The sequence below is a fragment of the Heterocephalus glaber genome, unplaced genomic scaffold (assembly GCF_053883595.1).
Source record: "Heterocephalus glaber isolate CG9 unplaced genomic scaffold, H.glaber_assembly_v1.0 deba00000738, whole genome shotgun sequence".
Lineage (NCBI taxonomy): Eukaryota > Metazoa > Chordata > Mammalia > Rodentia > Bathyergidae > Heterocephalus > Heterocephalus glaber.
The window spans coordinates 11,535,023-11,555,653 of record NW_028258161.1 but is presented as its reverse complement, the minus strand read 5'-3'; the positions used below and the strand labels follow the sequence as shown (position 1 = coordinate 11,555,653).

The following is a 20,631-nucleotide window of genomic DNA, read 5'->3' as shown; positions in this document are numbered from 1 at the left end:
TCAGCGATGGTGAACCATTTTAGAGACTGAATGCCCATACTGCAGTCCAAAACCCACTTATGTATTGCACAGTGCCAATACTGCAGTTAAGCCTGAATATCTAATGCTCGGCTACTGGGGCCCCTTGGCTCTCGTGCCAACAGGCAGGGCTCTGCTTGCCCACTGCAGTACGCGTGCCATAGGTTTGCCATGACTATTTCACTGAAATTCCAAGTGTGTTTGCCTATTCAAAATGCACTTCTGGTCCTCTCTGTAGATTCCAAATTCAGATTTCTTGTTTAAATTTAACAGTGGTGAAATCTTTAGTGGAGGTTAAAATTATGCCAGAAACTGAAAAAAGAAAACCAAAGGGAAAGATAATACAATAGATTGTAGATGAATTCATAACCCTGATTCTCTCATTCTTACATAGCCTCTAGACACACAGTGGTTTAAACACTAGTAGGGCTTCCCTACTGATGACCCCTAAGGCATAAGGCATCTCACAGGAATTGTCTCTTTTGTCCTTCTAGGGTACATGTTCATCTCTGGAGAATTTAACAGTCTACCTATAAGCTGGAAACTCCGTAAGAGGAATTTTAATGGTGCCACTGACTTTCCACAGACGATTAGAAACTGATCCCAGGTATTCTGTGTAACTGCTTTGGGCCTTACCTCCGGAGCTTCGCAAACAGGAGATACTTGGAACATGGATGAATGGACCACTAGGAATCTCGTTTATTGTAAATTAATAAATGCCTTGTATGAAGCATTGGGAGAGAAGAATAGCTTATAGAGACCTTATGAGGGGCAGGCATTGTGTTCAACACAGCTTCCCGATAGCCCTGTGGTGTGCCTGCTATGATCAGCACCATCCCCATTGTTAGATGAGGATTATAAGAAAGACATAAGCTATCCCGGCTGCTCAATGGCAGGCCAGGTGTGGAACCCATACAGTCTGACTTCAGAGCCTAGCTTTGGGCCCCTGCACTATTCAGGTTCTCAGAACTTGAAGGAGACCAGGGCCTCACAGGCTCAGCCACGGATAATAATTTAACGTGGCCAGATGTGCTGGTGTATGCCTATAATCCCAGCATTCTGAGAGGCTGAGGCAGGAGAATTCAAGTTTGAGCCCAGCCTAGGTAACTCATAACTTAGTAAGACCTTTTCTCAAAAAGGGCTAGGAATATAGCTCAGTGTGCAGGTCTTGGATTCAATCCTCAGTACGGCCAAAAAATTTTTTTAGCGTGGCTGATGGAAGACAAGCAATGCCTGTGCATCAGAGGGAGAGGCTGTCTTCCCTCCAAAACCCTTTCTCTCTTTTCTTTCTGGACTTTGAGCAGCCAATCTCTTTCCTCAACCCTAAAGTGAGGGTCATCGTCAGATAGATTTTGCCCATCTTAGACACTGGATCTTTATGCCTTAAGTTACTAGAAGTACTTAATAAACATCTGGTAACCTCTTGAAGACCAAAAGGTGTCAAAATTCAAGCCCTAGATTTTAACCTGGTTCCGAGAACAGGAGATAGAGGGGTGACAGGCAGATTAGGGCTGGGGCCCAAGTAAACTAAACTGAAGGCCAGGACCTGGATGAGCCGAAGATAAGCCTCAGAAAACTAAAGTGCAAAGGACAAAGAAATAGTCTGCTTTCTGGACATCAGAAGCCTAGAAACACCGATAGAAGCAATTGCGTATCTGCATTCTCTCACATCTCCTGCACCATTCTGTGCTAAAAGCTGTACACGGACACTCCTCATTTGACGACCAACCTGTTTAGCGGCCATTCGGACTTTACCACCAATATGCACTGTTCAGACCTAAAACCCACTGGTCACACTTTCCACCCATCTTTTTTTTTTTAATACAGTTCTGTACATGCTGTTTATAGAACCTCAGCCTCTTTTTTTGACGTTTATATGGTATTGTAATTTTTGCTGATTGTACTACACAGTACTATAGTTTCATGTTCTGTTATACATTACAGTACTGCATGTAAGAGTTATGCAGATCAAAGCAGAGTCATCCAGTTGGAGTTTCCTTTGACCATTCTTTGTTCTGATACTGTAATGCACATAGTATACACAAGTCCTCATTTTACAACCAATTCAGTTAAGGACCCAGACTCAGGACTGTGACCTGGTCGTTAAATGAGGGATGCCTGTGCTATAAGCTTCTCAATTCAGGGCCTCCCTGGATGTCGTCCTTACCCCACTCACCTGGTAAGGGCTGTTGTTGCTGTTTCTAGTAAACCACACCCAGCTCCATTCCCAGCTGTGCCGTTGGCTCCATTCTTTCATCACTCTTAGGACAAGAGCCCAGTGAGAGATGACTGATCAGAGTTCTTTAGATCTTGGGGCATATGGGACACCTTGGAAGCTGCTGGGCTGTGAGCAAACTGAGTGGTATGAGTCACTGGTAGGCTCCTGACAAGGAGTACTCTGCCAGTATGCTAAATAGTGAAAGAGCCAAACCCACTGCTCTTGGTACCTGGATCTGGGTTCCTTTTCCTCAGTAATAGAGAGCTCCTCACAGAAGTGTAGAACTAGGTAAAGAGTAAAGGCCACATATCTTAGCACGCCTTGAGCCATCTGTGGCCATATGAGTTTGGGCCGCAGGATATAAGCAAAATCGGTGTGTACAGTTTCTGGGATGCTCTTCATGTCCTTCTCATCCTTTTCTCCTTCCTGCTGTGGCTGAACACAGACAAGAGGATGAGCTGGGCGTTGAACTGAGCCAAGGAAGATGATGGAAAGACCTGATGTTGTGGACGAGCCCCTTCCAGTCTGGGCTGCCCACTTACCTTTCACAGGAAAGAGAAATGAACTTCTAGCTAACCCTAAAGAATACACACCAGTTTACCTGACAGCACACAATGGATCTGCTCTCTTACTAAGAGACAACTTTCAACCTCAGGGTCACTGTTCTCAGTCAGCGGAAGTAACAGCCTGGCCTGATACCATTGAGGTCATCACATCAAATCCTTGGACAAAGACTGGGGAGAGAAAACCCTAAGCATGTCTTCTGTGGGAGTGGATCACCATAAGTCCATAGGTGGTGTTACAGTTTAGATCTAGAATGCCACCCCCAAGCTTCATATATTCAGGGGTTGGGGTTGTGGAAGGTGATTGGATCGTGGGAGTGCTATACTCACGGGTGTATTAATCCACTGATGAGTCCATGGCTGAATGTGCTATTAGGAGATGGCCCTGGTCAAAAGAAGCACGTGACTGGGGCAAGACCTGGAAGGGCAAAGCTCCCTGAGGGCTCCAGCCGAGCCTTAGAGCCAGGTGACCAAGGACTGAAAACATGAGCCAACATAAACCTCCTTTAAATCGCAGTTATCTGGTATTATGGCCTGGTGATGAAAAAGTGACTATGCAGGGGATGAGATTAGGCTGACAAACAGTGTGGTGGTGACTGTGATGATGGGCAGGGATGGACGAGAAACCCTGATAGCACCTACTTAGCTCCGTGAGCTCTCTGTGGACCACAGCTAAACCCAGGTGTGTGAGCACAGGTGTACCGGACACCGAGAAGTTATTGGTCTATTGCTCACACCCCTGTGCTCTCCTAAGAGAGAAAAAATAAAACTAGGTAGTGATATGACAAGGAAAATGGTAATTTTAAAGTTGTACCTTTAAGAAAAACTGCAAGGCCAGGGATTTAGCTCAGTGGTTCTGCCGCCTGCCTCGAAAGCGCAAGGACCAGAGTTCAATCCCTGGTACCAAAATAAAAAAAAAAAAGAAAGAAAGAAAAACTGCAGCTTCAGAACGGAAAAGTTACACAAAGTTACAAAGCCTTTCTCCTTTCTAGGAAACTCAAAAAAAAAAAGAGAGAAACCTAAGGATCTTAAAATACATGTGTAATTTGGGGCCCGCGCTTTTCACCTGTAAATTGGTCTGTCTCCCTCAAACCTCATCCTCAGGGAAGCAGCACTAAGAAGTGGGCAGCAGTCTCTAAACTTCAAAGACACTGCAAATGGTTTGCGTTCCAACTTCGCCCACAGAATGCTGCCCCAGCAGTAGGAACATGGGTGACCCTGAGTCACCCATCATAAAGACACTCCCCAGATCACGCATGACCTGGACCACAAAGCGCCTCTCTGTGGGAGCCCTCGCTCCTCTCCAAGTGGGTACTTCTTTCTAATAAACCTCGTTGTGCCTCTCACCAATGCATCTTGAAGATTCTTAAGTCAGTGACCCTATAGCCTACCCCCTGGATAGGGTGAATTGAGGTTCCCTTCTCCTCCTGAGGGACCTCTTCGGATCCCTTCAGGTACAGCACTCAGCTCATGTCACATGCAACACGTCTTAACCTCCAGTGCCCATCACTGCTGGCTCCTTTCTGCCCTTGGTTGGGGCTGTGCCCCTGGCTTCCCTTGCCTTTCCCCAATCTGCCATTCTCTGTAAGACAGGGGACCAGCCCCATCTCCTCCTGGAAGCCTTCCTCATCTGTCCAGCTCACATCATCCTCTTGTGCAGTCTGTTGCAGAAGTTCTCATGAACGCTCCACCCACGGGGTTACTCTGACCAGCTGGAGCTTTATAAGTACTGAATGAATAAATAGGGCCTCGGGCTGAGAGATCAGGCTAACAGAACACTCTTTCCAAAGCACCCCAGAGTCAGAAAGCGGTATATATTTCAAAGAAAGGATCTGAGGGGCTCCTAAGGCCACTCTTCCTAAGGGGCTGTTTCCATTAGAAAGAAAGGATACCTCCCTGTCGAAGGGTAAGATTCTCAAGAGAGAAGTCATACATCTCCTGTCAGATTCTAGCCTGCAAATCCTCTGAGATCAGTTCAGGTGCAGAGCACCAGGCAGCGAAGTGTTCTTTGTTCAAAGAGCAGAACATGCTTTCACATGCTGGAGTTGCTGAATGCCAGAAAAACACACACTGGATATTTTTGTTCCTTTGTCCTGGGTTTCCTGACTAGCGCTTCTGTCCACCATTAGAATAAAGAAAAGAAACATTTCGAAATCACTCACTTGCCCATATCAGAAACCCTTGGAAGGGTCAGTGAACCATGCAAGTGGGGACCTGTGGTCTCCTCTGGAGAGGGAGCCATGACCTGACTGTTCCTCGGTGCTGACACCGGGACCCACTGTAAGGGTGATGCAGGAGGGGCCTTCAGCACCTCCATGCCCGGCTGCATTTACTCCCAGGCACAGCAGTGACACCAGGGCAGCCTGGACCACCTCAGGGGACAGAGTATGCAGCAGGTATGTGTGACTGGGTTTCCTCGATCGTACAAGGGCCGAGTTACCTGTGGCTCGATTTGTGCACAGCTGCTTGGGTTATAAAAGGCCACCGAGGGTTGAAACCACCTGTGGACAAGTGTTTGGTGAGCACTGTTGAGACAGGAAAGTTTGAAACCGTGTGCTAGCCAGCAAAACATGTCAGGCTTAACGCATTGTTTCTTGTTGGAGGCTGTAATCCTGTAGCCGTGGGCTCTGCTACCTTCTGAGAGGGTCTCTGCCAGCATTTACAAAAAAGGCAGGATAAAACTGAAGGTATCAGACATCACTTTCATAACTGTGATTCTTTTGAGTTCTTTGTGTGGCTCACAATGCACACTCACTGGAAGCCACTACTAGATGATGAGGAAGAGTCTGTATTCTCAGGGAAACACCTCCTCCTTATGTCTCACACATTCATCTTCCACAGACCCAACCCATTCACGGTGTCCCATTCCTCTGCTGTTTACACTGAGGATGGCAGTGATTTTATCCTTTTGACAGATGAGAAAACAAAGGTGTGGAGTAGAAATAACTACTACTTGCTGCCAGACAGAGAAGAGGGTTAAAATGTGCCAAAATCAGATAAGACCAAAAGACGGGGGTGTGGTTCTCCTCAAACACTGAGCAAATACCCAGGGGCACTGGCTAGATTGTGAGCTCACAGGAGAGGAGTTTTGGTTTTGTTGCTGCTGCATCCTCAGTTCCTGGAATAGTCCCTGGAACAAAGTAGGCTCTCAATAAATATTAAATGAGTGAATAATTTTATGAAGGAATAAATTAGGACAGTCCCCAAATTAAAAAATTGCATTGTGCACTGCTTGATAATGTTGTGTTCTGAGAAATACATTGTTGAGCAGTTTCATTGCTGTGCCAGCATCGTAGAGCAGATGGGGCACCTTCTATGTAGATATGATCACTCACTGATCCAAACACCATTATTCAGCACATGACTGTATTTATGGACATGAACAATGTATTTAAACCTACAAAGAAATCATGTTTCACTGCAGCCCCATAAGTATATTCAGCTGCACTTAGAGTACTAGTTACAAACAGAACCAGGAATATATTTACCTCTGACTTGAAATGCTTTGGTGGCATCTCATCTAGAATAAACACTAGCATGGTCAGTGGCATCTCTTGGTATCAGTTCCCTCTTACCTTCCTTAGCAGCACCTTCTTCTTCCTTCTGAACCCATTTTGAACAACACCCAGTAAAATTTTGCTTCACAACTGAAGCATTGCCCTATCACAGTAACTGGGTGAGAGACAGCCTTGGGAGACAGGGTTGGAGAGGGTAAGAGCTAAACAGGGATCCCCTGGGTTGCCCTGGGAGGCCTGGGGTTAGATCAAAAGTATCACAGGGCCTGTATTCTGTTGTGGCAAGCCAGGTTTGGTGGGTGAAATTATCAGAAGGGGCAGACCTGAAGGAGAAGGGGTTGGGTCCAGTGGTATGATTGAGCTCTGGCACTGCTGCCTCATCCAGCATAACTTAGTGGTCTGAGTTACTGTAGGTCAGTATATGGGGGCCTCAGGGTCTTCACTAAAATCACAGACCTCTCTGTTCTGGTTAAGGGGAGTTCATGAGTGGTTCTTAGGGTTTGTCAGTATCCAGTTGATATTTGATGTCATTGTTGTTGCTGACTTTACTACTAAAGCCAAGGTGACATAGTAGCTTGTAACAATGAGATTTCTTTCTATGCCAATATCTGGATTTCTTGAGGGTAATACAAACAATACGTGGCTCACCCCTGAAGAACAATGCACTGGGCCAAAGAATCTGCAAATCCCACTACAAAAAACAAACTAACAACAAAAAAAATACAAACATGAAGAGACAAGCCAAAAAAATTCCTCCAAAAACTCTTAACTTTCCCAAGACTGGTTCAGTGGGTAGTGAGGGGAAGGAAATCATAACCCACACAGCAGAAAGGTCTGAAAGTATATTACTGGAGGTAAAACAGTTCAATAAGATGCTTGCCAAATTTAAAGATGATATAACTATAATCAGATAATGACCACAGTGAAACAAATGATCAGTGAATCTAGAGAAGACTAATAAAAATCTAGTGGACTAAAGAGACATGAAATATGAATACCTAGCATAGAAAAAAAGTCTAAAGTCCAAACAGAAATCTAGGAGGTTAAAAACACTGTGGAAAGTATGGGTATTAGAAGCAACCAGTGTGAATATAGAGCATCATATCTACAAGACAGGGCTGTGGTCAATGATCAGTTAATGAGAGATACCTTAAAAACAAGAGAACATGAAGAATGTATCCAATAGTACCCAGATGGCTCAAAGAAAATTAATATAGAGTAATTGGAATTAGTGAAAAATCAGGAGACAAGAAATAGGGCATAAAAACCCTTTTATACAAGTAATAGCAGAAAGCTTTCCAGACATGAAAAAAGAATTTAACATATAGATAATTGAGGCATATAGAACCTCAAATAGCCATAATCAGAAAAAAAAACTTCACACCACACAATAATTAAAATACCAGAAACACAATATAAGAAGAGAACCTTAAAGGCTGCTAGAGAGAAGCAAAGGATCACCTATGAAGGAAAGCCCATCAGAATTACAATACACTTCTCAACACAAATCATAAAGGCAAGGAAAACACAGAATGAAGTGTTTCAAACCCTAAAAGAACACAACTTCTAACCCAGACTAATTTATCCTGCAAAATTACTTTTCAAAATTTATGGAGAGGGCCGGGGATTTAGCTTAGTGGTTTCGCTGCCTGCTGTACAAGTGCAAGGACCCAAGTTTGATACCCGGTATCAAAAAAAAAATTTATGGAGAAATAAGATTTTGATAAAGAACATCTAAAGAAATTCATGACAGCCAAACTAACACTCCAAAAAATTCTCACAGATATTCTAGAAAGAGACAATGATGCTAACAATGCCAATAGAATAAATGCATAATGTAGGGCTAGCTATTAAATAGGAGAGACAGAAAGCAAAACAGCAACAAGTAAATAATACAATGACAAGAAGTCAGTACTTAGCAATTATAATTATCAATGTGAATGGACTTAATTATCTAATCAAACAATACAGATTAGCAGAATGGATCAAGGAACAAAATTCAGTGATATGCTGTATACAAGAAACACATCTAACAAAAAAAAGAAACACATAGACTAAAATTCACAGAATGGAAGAAAATATTCCATGCAACAGGAAACTGAAAACAAGTACACAAAGTGGACTTCAACCCAAAGCTGAACAGAAGTGGCAAAGAAGGACATACTGGTTACATATTGGTTAAGAGAACTATTCAACAGGAAAAGATAACAATTATAAACATATGTGCACCAAACCACAGTGCACCCAACTTCATAAAGCAAGCACTAATGGAAATAAAAGATCAGATGAACATCAATACATTTATAGTGGGGGACCTCAGTAACCCACTGTCACAAATAGATAACTAAACAAAACAATCAACAAAGAAATATCAAAGCTGAACCAAACCTTTGAACAAATAGATAGATATAAATATAAAGTCAGTCAGTCTATCTATCTCTTGTCAGCTGCACATGGTACTTTCTCCAAGACCACATACTAGCTAACAAAGTATGCCTAAGTAAATGCAAAAGAATAAAAATTTTACCATGCATATTATCAGATCACAGTGCAATGACACTAGAAATGAATAGCAAAAGATACCACCCAAACCATGAAAATGTGTGGAAATTAAACCACACACTTTGAATAATCACAGAGGAGAATAAAGAATAAATAAGACAGTTCCTAGAATTAAATGATAATGCCAGTACAACAGACCAGAATTTATGGGACACAGAGAAAGCAGTGCTACAAGGGAAGTTTGTAGCAGTCAATGGCCACACCAGAAAAATGGAACAAACCCAAATACCTCATGATACATCTCAAGGACTTAGAAAAACAAGAACAATCCCAATCTAGAGCTTGTATCCAGGAATCCAGGGAGGAAATTATAAAGAGCAGAAATTAATGAAATAGAGACTAAAACAAATTACAATGAATCAAAGAGCTGGTTCTTTGAAAAAATAAAATAGACAAACTCTTAGCCAATCTTACTTTTAAAAAGGGAAGAAAAGACACAAATGCAATTAGAAATGAAAAAGGTAAAATCACAACAGACACTGCTGAAATCCAGAAAATTATTTGCAACTACTTCATATATACAAAATATATATACAACATAAATGCCAAACAATTGGAAAACTCAGAAGAAATGAAGATTCCTAGATACATATAAATTACCAAAACTAAACCAAGAAGACTTAAAAGTTTGAATAATCCAGTAATGGGCAATGAAACTGAAGCAATAATTTAAAAAAATACCAACTAAAAAAAGCCCAGGATCTAATGGATTTACTGATGAATTCTACAAGAACTTCAGGGAAGATCTAACACCAATCCTCAAATTCTTCAATGAAATTGAGAGAGAGTACTTCCAAAATCATTCTCAGAAGCTAACATTATCCTGATCCTAAAGCCAGACAAGGATCCAGCCAAAAAGAGACCTACAGGCTAATGTCTCTAAAGAATATAGATGCAAAATTCCTTAACAAGATACTGGCACACCAAATGCAACAAATTATCAAAAAGATCATATATCATGACCAGGTAGGCTTCATCCCAGAGATGCAAGTATGGTTTAACATGAGCAAATCAATAAATGTAACTCATTACATAAGCAGAAGAACAAAAATCACAACATCATTGCAGTAGATGCAGAAAAACCCTTTGACAAAATCCAACATCCATTCATGATTAAAAAAAACAAAAAAATAGGCACAGAAGGTCTATTTCAACATGATAAAAGCCATTTGGACTGACCTACTGCCAATGTCATATTAAATAAGGAAAAGCTGAAGCTTTCCTTCTAAAATTAGGAACAAGAAAAGGGTGTCTGCTATCACCACTCCTGTTCAACATAGTCTTTGAAGCATTAGCCATAGCAATCAAGCAATAGAAAGAAATAAAAAGGATATGTATAGAAAAGGATTGATTCAAAATATCATTGTTTGCAGATTACATGATTCTGTACTTACAAGACCCAAAAACTTCACAAAATGACTCCTAAAATTGATAACCAAATTCAGAAGCACAGTAAGAACCGACTTACAAACATTTGAGTTGTGAACTCTCACAGGTGTGGTGTATAAGACTCATTTATTTGGACTTAGGAACAAATCTTACTTACAAACATTCTCCCAGAATGGAACTTGTTCATAAATTGGGTAATTACTGTATAGCAGGATACAAAATAAACATACAAAAATCAATAACATTCCTATGCATTAATAATGAACACACTAAAAAGAAATTAGGAAATACCATTCATAGTAGAATCAAAAAAGGTATTAGCCTGATCAAAGAAGTGAAAGACCTCTACAATGAAAATCACTGGAAAAAAATAAATAAAAGAAGACATTAGAAAATGGAAAAACATTCCCTAATCCTAGGTAGGTAGAACCAACATAATCAACATGGCTATACTTCCAAAATTGATATAAAGATTTAATTCAGTCCCAATCAAAGTACCAATGGGATTTCTCACAGATCTAGAGAGAACAATCCTAAAATTATATGGAGCCAGAAGAGACCCAGAATAGCCAAAGCAATCCTGTGGAACAAAACCAGCGGAGGCAGCTCACAATCCCAGAGTTGAAGTTATACAGATATTGTTCATTTAACAACCTAGTTGGTTAATGACTATTTGACTTATGACCCCCATTTGGACTCATGATGCAGGAACATTAGCAGCAGGGTGGCTTTATGGTGGCTTCCTCTACAGTACAATACTGTAATTTTTGCTGATTGTACTGTGCAGTCATTTTATATTCTATTGTACATTACAGTACTATAAGAGTCATGCAAATAAAAGCAAAATCCTCAAGTTGGAGTTTCTTTTGACCATTTCTTTGTTCTGAATATTGTAAGGTACATATTATATACAAGTATTCATTTAGTGACCAATTCATTTAATGACCTAGCCACAGGAATGTAATTCCATTGTTAAACAAGGAATGACTGTACTATACAGTGATTAAAACAGCATGGTACTGGCACAAAAAATAGGCATGTGGATGAATGGAACAGAACAGAAGTAGCAGAAACAATCCTATGTGCATTCAGCTATTTGATCTTTGAAAAAGGGCCAAAAAACATGCACTAGAGCAAAGATAGCCTCTAATAAATGGTACTGAGAAAATTGGATATCCACATGCAGAAGAGTAAGTCTGGATCCATATATCTCACCATATACTAATCTAAAATCAAAATGGATCAAAGATCTAAACATTAAAACAAACATTTAATCTGCTAGAAGATAAAATAAGTACAACTCTTGAAGACACAGGCATAGGCAAGGACTTTCTGTACAGATCCTCAATGGCACAAGAAATAATACCGAGAATCAACAAATGGGATCACATCAAATTAAACTTCTGCACAGAAAAGGAAGCTACCTGCAGACTAAAAAGACAATCTACAGCCATTCCATGCTCCTAGGGCAGAGAAGGTGAGCCAGTCCCAGTGCCTGGAAGGAGGCTCCCCAGCCACCATTCCATGCTCCTAGGGTAGAGAAGGTGAGCTGCGCGGGCACCAGAAGCACGCCCCCTCCCCATGGAAATGAGAAGACATGTAAACAAGCCTCAAAAACAGAGTTCTGGATCACCTACAGCAACCCCAAAGGGAAACGAGATGGAACAATCTGATACTCAACCACCTGGACTCTCTGAACTGGCAACAAAAGAGGATCTGGGAAAAATGAAATCAGAAATAATTTCTGAGATAACAGCAAAGATTGTGCTCATAGTGCAAGACATGATTAATAAATCTAGAGAACACACAGATTAAAAAAATACAGGAGCTGAGGAACATGATGGAATCCCAACATAGGAAACAAATGGAATCCATAAAACAGATGCAAACAGATTTCCAGGAGATTAAAAACTCCACTGAAAGTCTATGCAGCAGAATGAACCAGTGTGAGGACAGAATTTCAGATATAGAAGGTAAGATTGCAATTAGTAACCAGGAAAAGAAAAATTGCTTTAAAATTGTAAGGGAACACGAGAAATCAATCCAGCAGCTGCTAGACGATGCAAAGAAGAGTAACATAAGACTGATTGGAGTCAATGAAGAAACAGGACAGAGTGCAGATGACATAAAAAAACTGTTCACAGAAGTGATAACAGAAAACTTCCCAAGCAGGGGAAAAGAACTTGACATACAGATAAGTTAGGCATATAGGACTCCAGCTAGCCTTGATCAAAAAAATCTACACATAGGCGTATAATAGTTAGGATTCCAGAAACCCGACAAAAGAACAAAATTCTACAAGCAGTGAGAGAAAAGAAACATCACATACAAAGGAAAGCCCATCAGAATCACAGCAGACTTCTCAATGCAAACCCTCAAGGCAAGAAGAGCTGGGAGTGACATATTCCAAGCCCTAAAAGAAAACAGCCTCCAACCCAGATTGATGTACACTGCAAAACTGTCTTTCAAAATTGATGGAGAAATAAGATACTTTCATGATAAACAGCACCTTAGGAACTTCATGAATACCAAACCAGCACTCCAAAACATTTTAGACAATATCCTAGGAAAAGACAATGAGGATCACAACCCCAGAAAGCACAGCAGAATGAACCCATTGGGTGCAACAAGAAATTAAATGTAAAGGGGGAGAATCCAACAAGAAGAAAAAGTCATGACAAAGCTTTTAAAACTTTTAACTTCCTCTCCCTAATGAGGGTATAATTCAATCTTGTTATTGAACTGATTAGTATTTTTCTGATTCTAGAGTTGCACACCTTTCCTTGTGCTGTACTGGCTATTTATCATCTTCTTGTGTCTACTTTTTAATTGGGTTGTCTATTAATGAGCTGTAAGAGTTCTTTATATATTCTGGTCATAGGTTATATGCATTGTAAATATGGTCTGTTTAAGGACTACTTTTCATTTTAATGATGTCATTTAAAGTTCTAAATTTTGATGGAATCTCATTTATCAATTTTTTTCTTTTATACATCATGTTTTTTGTATCCCAGATAGTTCTTGCCTACCCTAAATTCATAAACATTTTCCCTTATAATTTCTTTTTAAAGTTTTGTAGTTTTAGGCTTTCATATTTAGGTTCATAGATCCTTTCAAGTTATTTTTATGTATGGAAATAAAGGGTTGAGGTTAATTTTTTATATACGGATACCAGGAGTTCTAGTGCTGTTTGTTGAAAACACTATCTTTTCCTCGGCTCTTGAATTGAGTTTATATTCCATAAAATGTTAATGTTAAATAATCTTTCAAAACTCAGTGGACCATATATGTGTGGTTCTATTTCAAGATTCTCTGTTTTATTCCAATGATCTCTATGTCTTTCCTTACACCAACACTGCCTTGATTACTATAGCTTTAGAAGAAGTCTTAAAATTAGATACGGTACTAAATGTCTTCCAACACTGTTATTTTTTTCTTTTTCTTTTTACTTTTCTAGGTCCTTTGTACTCCTACATAACTTTTAAATTTCAATAGTCAATTCTTCATTTATAGCAAGTATACACAGACCTGAATTTTTATATATACCTTGTGTTTTCTAATCCTGCTGAATTCAAATACAAGTTCTAGGGGCTCCTAGAGACTTTTCTCTGTAGATAATCATTTCATCTACATATAAAGATTTTGCTTCTACCTTGCCAATCCTATCCTAATTGTGTCATTTTATTGCCAGACTATTTTGGTTTGGGCCTAGGTTTCAAAGTTTAATGGACAGATGAAGAGTAAGCATATCTGCCCTTGTTCCCCAACTTAAGGAGAAAGCATTGTATCTTCTCCATTTATATAAGGCATTCTCGCTGGAAGTATGGAGTACATGTCTTTAATCTGTTGAGAAGCTTCTGTTCTACTTCTCGTCTCCTGATAGCTTTTACCATGAACAGCTATGGAATTTAGTCCAATACTTTTTCTCCAACTAGTGACAGGATCATATGGCTTTTTCCTTTCCTCTGTTTAAATGATGACTTTTGGGGGTGGATCTTCCAATGCTGAACCAACACTGCCATCCCTATAATAAAACCACTTTCTACATCCTGCCAGATCTGACTTCTAATAGTTTGTTTTGTTAAACAAATTTCTATCTATGTTCATACTTTTTTCTTTTATTATCTTTATCCAGTTTTAGGATTAGCACAATGTTGATTTCCTAAAATGAGGGGAGAAGTGTTCCTTTTTTCTGCTTTAATGTTTGATATAATTTATCAGTTAAAATGTATACAAGCCTGTTTTTGTCACATAGGTTTCCAAGCTAGGAATATACTTTTTTTAATAGGTGCTCTTCAAATTTTATGTTTCCTCCAGAGTTAGTTTCATTAATTTGTGTTCCAAGGTACTTCTTAGAACTTGTCAAATTTATTTCAAAACAGATTTTTGTAATATGCTTTCTATATCCTTTTAAATTCTATAAAATCTGTGGTAATGTCTCCTAGGTATTGATATTTTAATTTTAAAAATGTATAATTGATATTGTGTAATAGGAAGTAAAGGTTTAAAGGAGCAGGGGAAGTGGGAGGGGTAGGGGGGTAAAGAAAGAAGGGAAAAGAAAAAATATGAGAAAAGGAAAAGAATGGAAACAAAATCTTTGCAAATATGGAAGGGTGGAGGGGGTGACGGGAGGGCAGGGGAAGGGGAAAAAATGAGAAACAAGATACTCATGTAATGGTACAAGATCCCAATGATGTATGTAAATGTATTTTATACCTAAAATGTACCAATAAACTTAATGGGGGAAAATAAAAATAAAAAGACAATCTACAGAATGGGGAAAAAATCATTGCTGGCTACTCCTTGGATGGAGGACTACCATCAAGAATAAAGAACTCAAAAAAAGAAAAAGGCAACTGAAATGGATAGACCCTTCTCAGAAGAGGTACAAATGGTCAATAAATACATGAAAAAGTGCTCAACCTCCATACCCATCAGAGAAATGCAAATTAAAACTACAGTAAGTCCCTGATTTATGAACATTCAAGTTTTGAATTTTCAGATACAGATAGGGCTCACATTAGGAACATTCGCAGATGTGAACAAATTGAGGAAGTAGCTCATGTATCTGCTGGACATTGTCACAGTTGTACTGCTGTGTGCTCACTGTACAGTGTGATAATGTGCAGTAGTACAATACAGTCAAGGACGTACTGTATTTGTGTGTGTTTTTATGCTTTACATTGTATATTTGTCAAAAGTTTATAAGACTCACTTTGTCAGATTTACAAGTGAATCCAACTTATGAACGTTCTCCAGGAATGGAAATCGATTGTAAGTCAGGGACTTACTGTACACTGAGATGCCATCCTACCCCAGAAAGAATGACTATCACCAAAAAATCTAATAATCACAGATATGTTAGGGAAGATGCAAGGGGAAATGAAGTCTTCTACACTGTTGGTGGGACTGTAAAATAGTATAACCACTATGGAAATCAGTACAAAGATTCCTCAAAAGAACCCAAAAATGGAAATTCCATTTGACCCAGCTCCACCTAGGTATCATCTCAAATGAGTTTAAAATCATTATACTTTAGGGATACATGCATACATGTTTATAGCAGCACAATTTATAGTAGCTAAATCTTGGAAACAGCACACATATCCATCCACAGATGAATGAATAAGGAAAATGTGAGATTTATACACAATGGAGTACTATGCTCCCATAAAGAAAGATAAACATGAGGCATGTATAAGTACATGTATACAATTTGAGAATATATTATATGAAATAAATCAGACACACAAGCTCAAATATCATATTTTCTCTTATATGAGGCTATATGGGGGGGAATGCAAATTAGAAGACAGATAAATAGGAAGTAGTGAAAGTTCAAATAATTACCTAAATTACCTACCATGCTGTTTCAAAAGTATTTTAATATATACACTAATTAGTTCCATTTATGCTACTAGTTTTTGAGTTCATTGAAAAAAATTTTTGTACTATTATCTCTTTCTTTTTTGTAAGAGGATTTTTTATGTCTATGCCTTGTTCTGTAACTACTTTGAAGATAATGATAGAGTATTGATTAGCCTTATTCTATTATTTGGTTAGGAAATTTTGTTTTCACATAAAGTAAATTTGTTTTGTTTTGTTTTGCGTTTTTTTGGTACCGGGGATCGAACTCGGGTCCTTGCGCTTGTGCAGGCGACAAAACCACTGAGCTAAATCCCCAGCTCCATAAAATAAATTTTTTAAAAATGGAGAACAGGCTGGATTTGACCCGCTGACCAGATTTGGCTCCTGAGCTGTTGTTTGCTGGCCTGTGATGTGGTGTACAGAAATCATGCTATGTAATAATGTGTGAAAATCTTCACTCTGAAAATAAATGCTCTAGCAGTTTCCCCAGAATGCCTATGATCTGACCTATTCCAAATTATCAGCATTTCCAGAATTTAGATATTTTAGGACCAAGCAACCACAATGTTTATGAAAAATTTTATTCAACTCATACAGTTTCTTTTTTGAATGACTCTGGATTTCCTTTCTGTGATGTGGAAATTACCAAATTATTGAACAGATTTGCCCAATTATAATCCAGTGATCTGAATGACTGTTAGAGATGAAAATTTGGGAGGGACCCAGATAATCATGATGTGTGTGTCACCCATAGGACTGCAGGGATAGCTTTGGAAACATACATTACCATCTGCATTCCCACAGTTTTATTTTGGGGGGGTTAATGGGGATTGAACCCAGGACCTTTGCACTGAGCTACATCCTTAGCCCCATCCCCACCCCTTTCTAAAAATTTTGAGACAGGGTATTGCTAAGTCACCATGTTTCCCAGGCTGAGCTCAAATCTGATATCCTCCTGGCTCAGCCGCCCAGAGTACTGGGATTACAGGTACATACCACCCTACTTGGCTCTGCCTCTACATCTTTAGTGTGTGGACTGGCCCACTTGCAGTTGTCATTCATAGTACTGCTCTTTACACGGTCACCACATACCACCCATGAGAGCAAACGTCTTCAGAGTATTTTTTTTTTTTTGGTACTGGGGATTGAACTCAGGTCCTTGCACTTGTGCAGCAGGTGGTAAAACCACTGAGCTAAATCCCCTGCCCCACTTCAGAGTATTTTTTATAAATATTTTTTAAATGTTCAGAGCAATTCTATTGTTCAGCTGTGTCTGGTGTTTCTATACCAGATGGAGGTATGAGTCATAAAACTTAAAAGTCCGTTTCCATAAGGTTCCCTACAAGATTCATATAGGTATCAAACTCTCCTAATACAAAGAAATATAACTCTTCAAGGACATATGTAGTTAGGCAACCTGTAGTATTTCCCTTAAGAAAGTCTCTCTGCTCACTCTCCAATTAGGATTGCACTCTTCATTCTACTCAACACTTCTAATTTAGAATCCTGACTGACAGTGCAACCTTGTGCCATGTTATTTCCAGGCCTTTCCACCATTGTTGTAGAGGAATTGTTGCATCAGGGGTGTGCACCACTGCTCCGTTAGGATGAGCGGCCGGCTGGATCATAGACTCAGCACCAGTAACGAATTAAAGGGGTGGAGTGTTGAGGGGTCACTTTATTTGTAAGGAGGAAAAGACAGAAGACAGAAAGTTGCCCCAGGTGGAGCCATGGGCACTGGCTGGGTAGCCTCAGGTCCTTTGTCTCTGGCCTCTTTTATCAGCTTTTCGGGGACCTTCCATCCTGGAATTTGTCACCATCTGGTAGGTTCCCTGGGCTGTCTTAGATCCCAGGACACATGACCCTAACCCCGGTGCCATTGGCTGTGTGCACATTTCTAGGTGGGATTTGATTGACTTTTTCCTGCCCCTTTGTCTTTGTGAGGGCCTTGTCTCTGAGATTTATAGTTTGGTGAAGAAAAGCCTTACAGACAAGGTCACTTGGAGTCAGTGATTAAGTAAGGATATGTGTGCATGTATCTAGTGACCCTAGGGTGAGAAAATATAATTATAAATATATAAATATATCTATGCATACATGCACACACACAGTGGTACACTGGTTCATGAACTTAATTCTTTCCATGATTCTGGCTGCAAACCAATTGGATAAGAATGGATCAAATTTCCACATAAGGTTAACATGGAACCTAACCATTGAATTTGATTTACATATTAATATGTGTAGCCCCCTCCCCTTTGTCTCCTTTGTACTTTACTGCAGGTGGGGAGGGGTGGCAATCTGGGTCAAGGCACCTGCTTCTCCGTGTTTTGCTGATCAGCTCTCCTTCTTTGTCTTGTGAATTGCTCCCTGCAGTAAAGTCTTAACTCTTTCTGTTCCAGATTAGCCAGAACCCTCCTGCAGCCCTTACTCTACTCTTTCCCTGCCTACAGACCCTTTGCCCTACAGAGTGCGGCAATCCCAGTGAGCCCCATGGATCATCAGGCTCAGAACCAAGCTCCAGATTCATCCTTACTCCAGTGACTCGCAACCACCACGTAACTGTTTGCCAAACCACCAACCCCACAGATAGGGAAAATAAAAAGGAAAACTTTCTTAAGCCCTGTCAAAATATGCTGGACTGTTCCCCGAAGCAACCAAGCAAATTATACTCTTGTGCTCTTGAGACCAATTTTCCTGTCTACCACTTCTATGGAGTAGGACTATGGCTGAGATGGAAGTTAAGGGTCCTTTCCCTATCCAAGCTGGGGAGGTGGCACACAGAGCCCCCCTGGACCCTCTTCCTGCCAGTAGAACTTTGATACTGTTCACCTTCTTTCTGGTCCTGTGCCCTTCCCCATCTCAGGAGATGAATCTTACCAGTCTAATGTTGGACTGTAAGCTAATATGGAAATGGCCTTTCTTTCTGCCAGAGCTTCCTGTTGGGCTTGGTTTATCAAAGGCAGGCAATGAAATTCTGGCCAAGGAAATGACAACAACTGGCTTCTTGGCCTCACCTTAGTCAAGCTCTTGTGAGCCCTCTCCTCAGCTAGGTCTCAACCTTGAGCTTTAAAAAACACAACTTTTAGCATAAATAACTTCACCCACCACTCACCTCCCCCATACACACATACCTAGACTTCAGCAAACCCTACTAAAGCAGCCCAAAGCTGTGTCCTTCAGATGTACCACCTCCCCTTGAGTTCCTATCTGAGAAAACTCAAAGCTGACAAAATAATTTATTCCAGCCAACATCTGTTATGGCTTATATCTAGATGTCCCCCCAAAGCCTCCTGTGCTCATACTTGGGCCCTTTAGGAAGTGACTGGATCATGGCTGTGTGACACTCATGACTGTATTAGTCTACTAATGGGTTTACAGCTGGGTGGGATGTTAGGAGGTGAAGGCTGGTGGGAAGAGGGGGATCAGTGGCCATGGCATGGAACAATATATATCCCTCCTTCCCCCTTGATCATGCCCTGCTTCTCTTTGCCATGGCAAGAAGTCTTCTCCCGGTACCACCACTCCCAGTGCAGAGGAAGGGGCTTCCGGGCTGCAGTACCAATGCTCCCAGCACAAAGGAGGTGAGCCACGCATGTGCCAACAGCACCCCCATTGAAATGAGAAGACACGTAAATAAGTCTCAAAACCAGACTTCCAGATCACCTACAGCAACCACAAAGGGAAATGAGATGGAACATTAATACACAACCACCTGGACTCCCTGAACTGGCAACAAAAGAGGATCTGAAAAAAATGAAAACAGAAATAATTTCTCAGATAACAGCAGAGATTGTGCTCATAGTGCAAGACATGATTGATAAATCTAGAGCGGGGCCTGAGGAACATGATGGAATCCCAACAAAGGAAACAAATGGAATCCATAAAACAGATGTAAACAGATTTCTAGGAGATTAAAAACTCCTTTGAAAGTCTATGCAGCAGAATGAGCCAATGTGAGGACAGAATTTCAGATATAGAAGATAAGATTGCAATTAGTAACCAGGAAAAATTGCTTGAAAATTGTAAGGGACAAAAAGAAATCAATCCAGCAGCTGCTAGATGATGCAAAGAAGAATAACATAAGACTGATTGGAGTCAATGAAGTAACAGGAGAGAGTGCAGATGACATAAAAAAACTGTTCACAGAAGTGATAACAGAAAACTTCCCAAGCAGGGGAAAAGAACTTGACATACAGATAAGTGAGGCATATAGGACTTCAACTAGCCTTGATCAAAAAAAAATCTACACATAGGGATGTAATTGTTAAGATTCCAGAAACCCAACAAAAGAACAAAGTTCTGCAAGCAGTTAGACAAAAGAAACAAATCACATACAAAGGAAAGCCCATCAGAATCACAGCAGACTTCTCAATGCAAACCCTCAAGGCAAGAAGAGCTGGGAGTGATGTATTTCAAGCCCAAAAGGAAAATAGCCTCCAACCCAGATTGATGTACCCTGCAAAACTGTCTTTCAAAATTGATGGAGAAATAAGAT

General features: G+C 40.2%; 1 protein-coding gene and 1 long non-coding RNA gene across 2 annotated transcripts in view; one reads left to right on the top strand and one right to left on the bottom strand.

The window, feature by feature from the left end:
- The window catches only part of LOC110345228 (uncharacterized), a 106,748-nt gene extending 102,603 nt beyond the window's left edge, over positions 1-4,145 (top strand). Inside the window, exon 4 of the long non-coding RNA XR_002388416.2 lies at positions 513-4,145. This is a non-coding gene — a long non-coding RNA (uncharacterized LOC110345228). The remainder of the gene's footprint in view (positions 1-512) is intronic.
- The window catches only part of Ccdc3 (coiled-coil domain containing 3), a 108,673-nt gene that overhangs the window by 52,904 nt on the left and 35,138 nt on the right, over positions 1-20,631 (bottom strand). The window lies entirely within an intron of this gene.